Here is an 8,576-nt window from a genome sequence, read left to right on the forward strand (position 1 = left end):
AACTCACCATTTAAATGATCAGGTAAAAGGAAACATGACTATGTAGATTTTTTGCGACTTTTACTAAGACTGAGATTCGAATTACCTTGATCAATCTTGTGATTTGTTTATGCCCCTTTAATGTTTTAGATGGGGTAATGTTAGATTTATTACCTCATCAGTTGTCAACGAAATATAGTTGAGTTATTGTCATAGCCATGTTGTCATCAGCAGCGACAACAACGTTGTCCTGCAAAAGCTTTGAAGTTGGAAACTTAACATGGAACTTGGTGCATATGCTCACCATTACTATATCGACAGGTTGAGCAAGTTCCAAAACTCTGGCTAAAAGATTTGTAGAGTTATGCAGCATATACATCAAGTTGATCAGCCGAGAAAACGGACGGGCGGTGGCATCCATCTCCGGTGCCCTGGTAATTAGCAAGCACTTATTCTCCTGTTTTTCTCCTTCAACTTGCATTTAAAAGATGAATAGTTAAATCTTAGATGTTTCTGTGTTATTGTTGTTAAAATGAATTGATTTGGAAAAAGGGGACTTAACCCTACATTATGCTTTATAACTGTTGACAATTAATCATTCGTAAATCAAAGATAGTTACATTCATTTACAAGTGTTATTTTTGGCAGTTAATTTTCTATTCTACCTCATGCAAAATCATTATACGTTGTGGATTTAGAATTAAAACAATAAACCTTGTGAAGTAAAGGAAGAATTGCTTGTTATTTGGGATAAAAAAAGAACTACGAAATATTTATCAGGCTTTAAGCTGCACTTTCTCAGATTGACAGTTTTGTCATTTTTTTTTATAAATTTTTTGTTTCAGAATCAGCTGGTTTTAGTATCAATGCCTTCAATTCAGTCATATAAGATTACTCACAATATAATAGATTGCAATTGTTCGAAATACGACCGGAAATTTCACTTTTCTTAAAGCGTTATTAATGCTTTTAGCCAAGAAAAATCAGTTTTCGACCATAACTATGAACAACTGCAATCTTATTTTAAATCAGCCATCTGATATCGCTGGTTTTGAGAGTTTTACACAAAAATTGGCTCATTCCAAGACAAAAAAATATATAAAAAGTTGTCAAAACGATTAATCTATGAGAGAGGGGCTTTAACTAACATTAACAAAGAACCAGTTGTGAAATTACAAGTTATCTGTGTTAATTGCTAAAACTAGAATAGTATTATGTTCCTCAACGAGGGTGTAACCCCTTCCCCCTTTTTGGTACGCAGTTTTCAGGGACTTTTGTAATGAGTACTCAGGACTGAAGAGGGTGGTACCCAGTACTCAGAAACTAAAAAATATGCATTATTTGGTACTCTCACTCTCAAAATAGTTTAATATTATTTGTGACGCAAAATTCAGGTAGAAAATGAATGAGTATTCAGTACACTAGGGGGAGGGGGTTACGCCCCCATCAGAATCATTACAAACCATTTTTCATGTATTTATAACATAATTGTTCGTTTTTACTGTGACAACATTACTCTGACTGCAATTGCAGATTTTATTAAAACGATTGTGCAATATGACATGTTTTTTTAAATGTTTTGATATTTCCTTAACTTCATCCAAATCAAACCCATTTCATAGATTACTATGTTGACATATCATGTGAACCCAATGTGTTCCGCCTTTTGATTGGATAGTGAATTCTGGCGCTTCAGATAATGTTGACCAGTAAGTGAAAAAAGAAAAATTGCAAAATTCTACTAGTTTTGTACTTATTTGGGGGGGGGGAGGGTTGACTACTTTTTGTGCACTACTTCATCCATGTATGTGTACAATGAAATGAAGAGGTTGCCAAATGCAACTTGTACATGAACATGTATGTATGGACTACTTTTTGTGCACTACATCATTCATGTATGTGTACAATGAAAAAGAATAGTTGACATATGCTACTTGTACCTGAACTTGTGAACTACTTTTTGTGCAATCTATCATTATCAATGTGTATATTACACAAGTCTAAAATAGCACTAGGAAAGTAATTTTTGCAACTCTCAGCAAGTCTACAAGTACAAATTTCAAGAGTTTTTGCAAAAAAAACATTTTTTTTAACTTAGCTGCAACTTTTAGCTGTAAATGTAGCTACACAGATAAGTTACACATAATCGTCATGTTACTTAACCTCTCCGATGTAATCCTAATAAAAATAAAATAAATTTTCAGAACAACATATTTTCACTATCCCGACATTATTGAAGGTCATTATGGCCAGAATTCACTATCCAATCAATTTGAAGTACCCATTTACTTTCATTGGTTTAATATTTAATCATTATGTCTCCATATATTGTCACTGATACTTGAAACCTTTGTTTGTCCGTTTGTATTACATAACAATAAATTCTGTTAAGTGTTTGTTTTATCTTTTTCTATTTAAATAAAGCAGAGCAACATGTCTGTTCATATGTACACATGTATGTCTGTCAACATACGTTGAATGCACAAAATACCCTTAAAGATGCATTTTCATACATTCAAGGTTATTGCTTATTTAAATATGGTTAAAAAAAGAACTGAAATGAATTCAATAGTATATAAAAACAAGACTATCATCAGAGATGTTATCTACCTGACGGGCTACACATTTGGAGGGAACGCCCAAATACAAGAGCTTTTTAACTAGGAGTTTGATACATGGCAAGTAGTTTGTGGTGGTGGACAGAAGAATCAACACTTCAGTTTAATGTAGAGAAGATCATTATCATTTGTGGAGCACAAAAGCAGAAACAGAATATGGTAATTGTTTGTGGGACTTGTCAAAACAAGAGGCCCAAAAGGGCCTATGCTCTACTGGCATGGCTCTTGTGGTCATTTTCAATCCAGAGCATGTACGTTTGAGTAATAGGCAACAAATATATAGTTCACTTTTAGTGTTTGGGTTAGCTGAAAACGCTGCACGTTCAACATCTGAGGACAGGAAGTGTTGTAAGCAGATTAGTTGCATGAGCTATTTTAATATGTGCCAAGTAAAGGTAATCTGAGGGTAAAAAATATTTGCTTTCAAAACTGTACTCATCGTCAAAATTTCATTTCTGTAGCTTTAAAAATAAAAAGTTGGTCAAAGGTCAAAGTCAAGGACATCCTAGGACAACATTAATGCTTGTTTGCAAAACTGTTCACATGGTCAAAATTTCATTACTGTAGCTTTAAAAATTAATAGATAAGTTTAAAGGGGTGGGGCCAGCTTTTGCCCAAGGGGCATTATTTCAAATGTTTTCAATTGCATCATATGATGCTCCACAACTAATATCAAAGGTATGGGCCATGTGGTTTGAAACAAGAAGATTTTGAAAATATTTCTTAAATAAGTAAAATAAGGAAAATTGTGACAACCAGGGCAGTGCCAGTTTTGACCCAAGGGGCATACTTCGAACAACCATGGTAGTGGACCACTAAATAAAGCCTTATTCAAAATAGCAAGGATTTGCATAGTGGTTTCAGACAAAAAGGTTTTTAATATTTCCCAATTTAAGGTTGGGGGGGGGGGGGTCCATCCCTTACAAAGAAAAGATAACTCTTCCCTGGGCCTCCGCCGAGGTCGTTTGCATTTGCCGCACTGGTAATGACCAGTAATGACCCCAGGGGCATAATTTGAACAAACCTTCACAAACAATTGTGACTTTACATGTAAACTTGGCTAAAAATAGACTTCGCTCATGTAGACTTGGCTAAAAATAGACTTAGCTTAAAATAGCATTTTTTTATACTTTCAAGACCCATAATCCAGGCATGCATGGGCAGATCTGGCTGGTTTTCAAAAGGAACCAAGTTCTAATGGATATTTAAATACTGTACAAGTCGAGATACAATCAAAACTGAAGACTGTATCATGTTCACAAGCAATTGTTTACAGACGAACTGATTTTTTGATACTTTCAAGGCCCATAATCTAGGCATGCATGATCAGATCTAGCTGGTTTTCGAAAGGAACCGAGGTCTAATGGATACCTAAACAACCTGTACAAGTTTCATCAAGATACAATCAAAACTGAAGACTGTATCATGTTCACAAGCTAGTTTTTACACAATAACATTTTTTTATACTATCAAGGGCCATAATCTAGGCATGCATGAGCGGATCTGGCTGGTTTTCGAAAGGAACCGAGCTCTAATGGATATCTAGATACTGTACAAGTTTCATCGAGATACAATCAACAAGAGGGCCAAATGGCCCTGAATCGCTCACCTGTGATATACTGCACATTGGTATTGTGTTCATAAGGTTTTTCTAATATCTGACCTAGTGACCTAGTTATTGACTGCGGATGACCCAATATCGAACATGACCCAGATTTTATAGAGATGATCATTCTGACCAAGTTGCATTAACATTAGGCTAAAATTGTGACCTCTATTGTGTTCACAAGGTTTTTCTACTAATTGACCTATTGACCTAGTTATTGACGGTAAATGACCCAATATCGAACTTGACCTAGATTTTATAGAGATGATCATTCTGACAAAGTTACATTTAGATTAGGCTTAAGTTGTGACCTCTATTGTGTTCACAAGGTTTTTATACTAATTGACCTAGTGACCTAGTTATTGACCGCGAATGACCCAATATCGAACTTGACCTATATTTTTCTAGAGATGATCATTCTGACCAAGTTGAATTGAGTTAAGCCTAAAATTGTGACCTCTATTGTGTTCACAAGGTTTTTCTACTAATTGACCTAGTGACCTAGTTTTTGACCTGGGTTGACCCAATATGGAACTTTACCTAGCTTATGTTAAGATGATCATTCTGACCAAGTTTCATTAAGATAAGGCTAAAATTGTGACCTCTATTTTGTTCACAAGGTTTTTCTAATAATTGACCTAGTGACCTAGTTATTGACTGCGTATGACCCAATATCGAACTTGACCCAGATTTTATAGAGATGATCATTCTGACCAAGTTGCATTAAGATTAGCCTAAAATTGTGACCTCTATTGTGTTCACAAGGTTTTTGTACTAATTGACCTAGTGACCTAGTTATTGACCGCAGATGACCCAATATCGAACTTGACCTAGATTTTATAGAGATGATCATTCTGACCAAGTTGCATTGAGATTAGGCTAAAATTGTGACCTCTATTGTGTTCAAAAGGTTTTTGTACTAATTGACCTAGTGACCTAGTTATTGACCGTGAATGACCCAATATCAAACTTGACCTACATTTTATAGCGATGATCATTCTGACCAAGTTGCATTGAGATTAGGCTAAAATTGTGACCTCTATTGTGTTCACAAGGTTTTTCTACTAATTGACCTAGTGACCTAGTTATTGACCGCGGATGACCCAATATCGAACTTGACCTAAATTTTATAGAGATGATCATTCTGACCAAGTTGCATTGAGATTAGGCTTAAATTGTGACCTCTAATGTGTTCACAAGGTATTTCTACTAATTGACCTACTGACCTAGTTTTTGACCCCAGATGACCCAATATCGAACTTGACCTAGATTTCATAGAGATGATCAGTCTGACCAAGTTTCATAAAGATTAGGTCAAAATTGTGACCTCTGTTGTGTTCACAAGGTTTTTCTAATAATTGACCTAGTGACCTAGTTATTGACTGCGGATGACCCAATATCGAACTTGACCTAGATTTTATAGAGATGATTATTCTGACCAACTTGCATTGAGATTAGGCTAAAATTGTGACCTCTATTGTGTTCACAAGGTTTTTGTACTAATTGACCTAGTGACCTAGTTGTTGACCGCGGATGACCCAATATCGAACTTGACCTACAATTTATAGAGATGATCATTCTGACCAAGTTGCATTGAGATTAGGCTAAAATTGTGACCTCTATTGTGTTCACAAGGTTTTTCTACTAATTGACCTAGTGACCTAGTTTTTGACCTGGATTGACCCAATATGGAACTTGACCTAGCTTATGTTAAGATGATCATTCTGACCAAGTTTCATTAAGATAAGGCTAAAATTGTGACCTCTATTTTGTTCACAAGGTTTTTCTAATAATTGACCTAGTGACCTAGTTATTGACTGCGTATGACCCAATATCGAACTTGACCCAGATTTTATAGAGATGATCATTCTGACCAAGTTGCATTAAGATTAGCCTAAAACTGTGACCTCTATTGTGTTTACAAGGTTTTTGTACTAATTGACCTAGTGACCTAGTTATTGACCGCGGATGACCCAATATCGAACTTGACCCAGATTTTATAGAGATGATCATTCTAACCAAGTTGCATTAAGATTAGCCTAAAATTGTGACCTCTATTGTGTTCACAAGGTTTTTGTACTAATTGACCTAGTGACCTAGTTATTGACCGCGGATGACCCAATATCGAACTTGACCTAAATTTTATAGAGATGATCATTCTGACCAAGTTGCATTGAGATTAGGCTAAAATTGTGACCTCTATTGTGTTCACAAGGTTTTTCTACTAATTGACCTAGTGACCTAGTTATTGACCTGGGTTGACCCAATTTCGAACTTGACCTAGCTTATGTTAAGATGATCATTCTGACCAAGTTTCATTAAGATAAGGCTAAAATTGTGACCTCTATTTTGTTCACAAGGTTTTTCTAATAATTGACCTAGTGACCTAGTTATTGACTGCGTATGACCCAATATCGAACTTGACCCAGATTTTATAGAGATGATCATTCTGACCAAGTTGCATTAAGATTAGCCTAAAATTGTGACCTCTATTGTGTTCACAAGGCTTTTGTACTAATTGACCTAGTGACCTAGTTATTGACCGCGGATGACCCAATATCGAACTTGACCTAGATTTTATAGAGATGATCATTCTGACCAAGTTGCATTGAGATTAGGCTAAAATTGTGACCTCTATTGTGTTCACAAGGTTTTTGTACTAATTGACCTAGTGACCTAGTTATTGACCGTGAATGACCCAATATCAAACTTGACCTACATTTTACAGCGATGATCATTCTGACCAATTTGCATTGAGATTAGGCTAAAATTGTGACCTCTATTGTGTTCACAAGGTTTTTCTACTAATTGACCTAGTGACCTAGTTATTGACCGCGGATGACCCAATATCGAACTTGACCTAGATTTTATAGAGATGATCATTCTGACCAAGTTGCATTGAGATTAGGCTAAAATTGTGACCTCTAATGTGTTCACAAGGTATTTCTACTAATTGACCTACTGACCTAGTTTTTGACCCCAGATGACCCAATATCGAACTTGACCTAGATTTCATAGAGATGATCAGTCTGACCAAGTTTCATAAAGATTAGGTCAAAATTGTGACCTCTGTTGTGTTCACAAGGTTTTTCTAATAATTGACCTAGTGACCTAGTTATTGACTGCGGATGACCCAATATCGAACTTGACCTAGATTTTATAGAGATGATTATTCTGACCAACTTGCATTGAGATTAGGCTAAAATTGTGACCTCTAATGTGTTCACAAGGTATTTCTACTAATTGACCTACTGACCTAGTTTTTGACCCCGGATGACCCAATATCGAACTTGACCTAGATTTCATAGAGATGATCAGTCTGACCAAGTTTCATAAAGATTAGGTCAAAATTGTGACCTCTGTTGTGTTCACAAGGTTTTTCTAATAATTGACCTAGTGACCTAGTTATTGACTGCGGATGACCCAATATCGAACTTGACCTAGATTTTATAGAGATGACCATTCTGACCAAGTTGCATTGAGATGAGGCTAAAATTGTGACCTCTATTGTGTTCACAAGGTTTTTCTACTAATTGACCTAGTGACCTAGTTTTTGACCCCAGATGACCCAATATCGAACTTGATCTAGATTTTATAGAGATGATCAGTCTGACCAAGTTTCATAAAGATTAGGTCAAAATTGTGACCTCTATTGTGTTCACAAGCAATTGTGAACGGACGGACGGACGGACGACGGACGAAGAGTGATCACAAAAGCTCACCTTGTCACTACGTGACAGGTGAGCTAAAAATGAAGACTGTATGGTGTTCACAACCAATTGTTTACACAATAGCATTATTTTATACTATCAAGGGCCATAATCTAGGCATGCATAGGCGGATCCGGCTGGTTTTCAAAAGGAACCGAGCTCTAATGGATATCTAGATACTGTACAAGTTTCATCGAGATACAATCAAAAATGAAGACTGTATCGTGTTCACAAGTAATTGTTTACAGACACAAGGACGAACATACTACGTACACATTACCATCGCATAAGCTCTTCTGGCCTTTGGCCAGTAGAGCTAAAAACTGAATACCGACAAAACTTGCATATTCAGCAGCACTCATAAATATTATAATTTTCACCTATATATACAAAATAAAAAGCGATAACTCCATTAAAGGGGATGCACCTTCCTTCAAATGCACATCTCTTAATGGTGAGGCTTTCCATGATGTTCCATTGCATTCTACCTAACAGTTCTGAATAAGCAAGGACATGAAAGGTCCTGTATGTGTTTATACTGGTCATTAAAAACCATAACTCCTTCAAAGATTACCCTGTCTGAACACACTGACAATACACATCTTCTTCTGCTGGTGAAGGTTTCTATAAAGTATCGTTGAATTCAACCTAATGGATGCTGAA

This window comes from Mya arenaria, chromosome 6, assembly GCF_026914265.1.
Source record: "Mya arenaria isolate MELC-2E11 chromosome 6, ASM2691426v1".
Taxonomy (NCBI): domain Eukaryota; kingdom Metazoa; phylum Mollusca; class Bivalvia; order Myida; family Myidae; genus Mya; species Mya arenaria.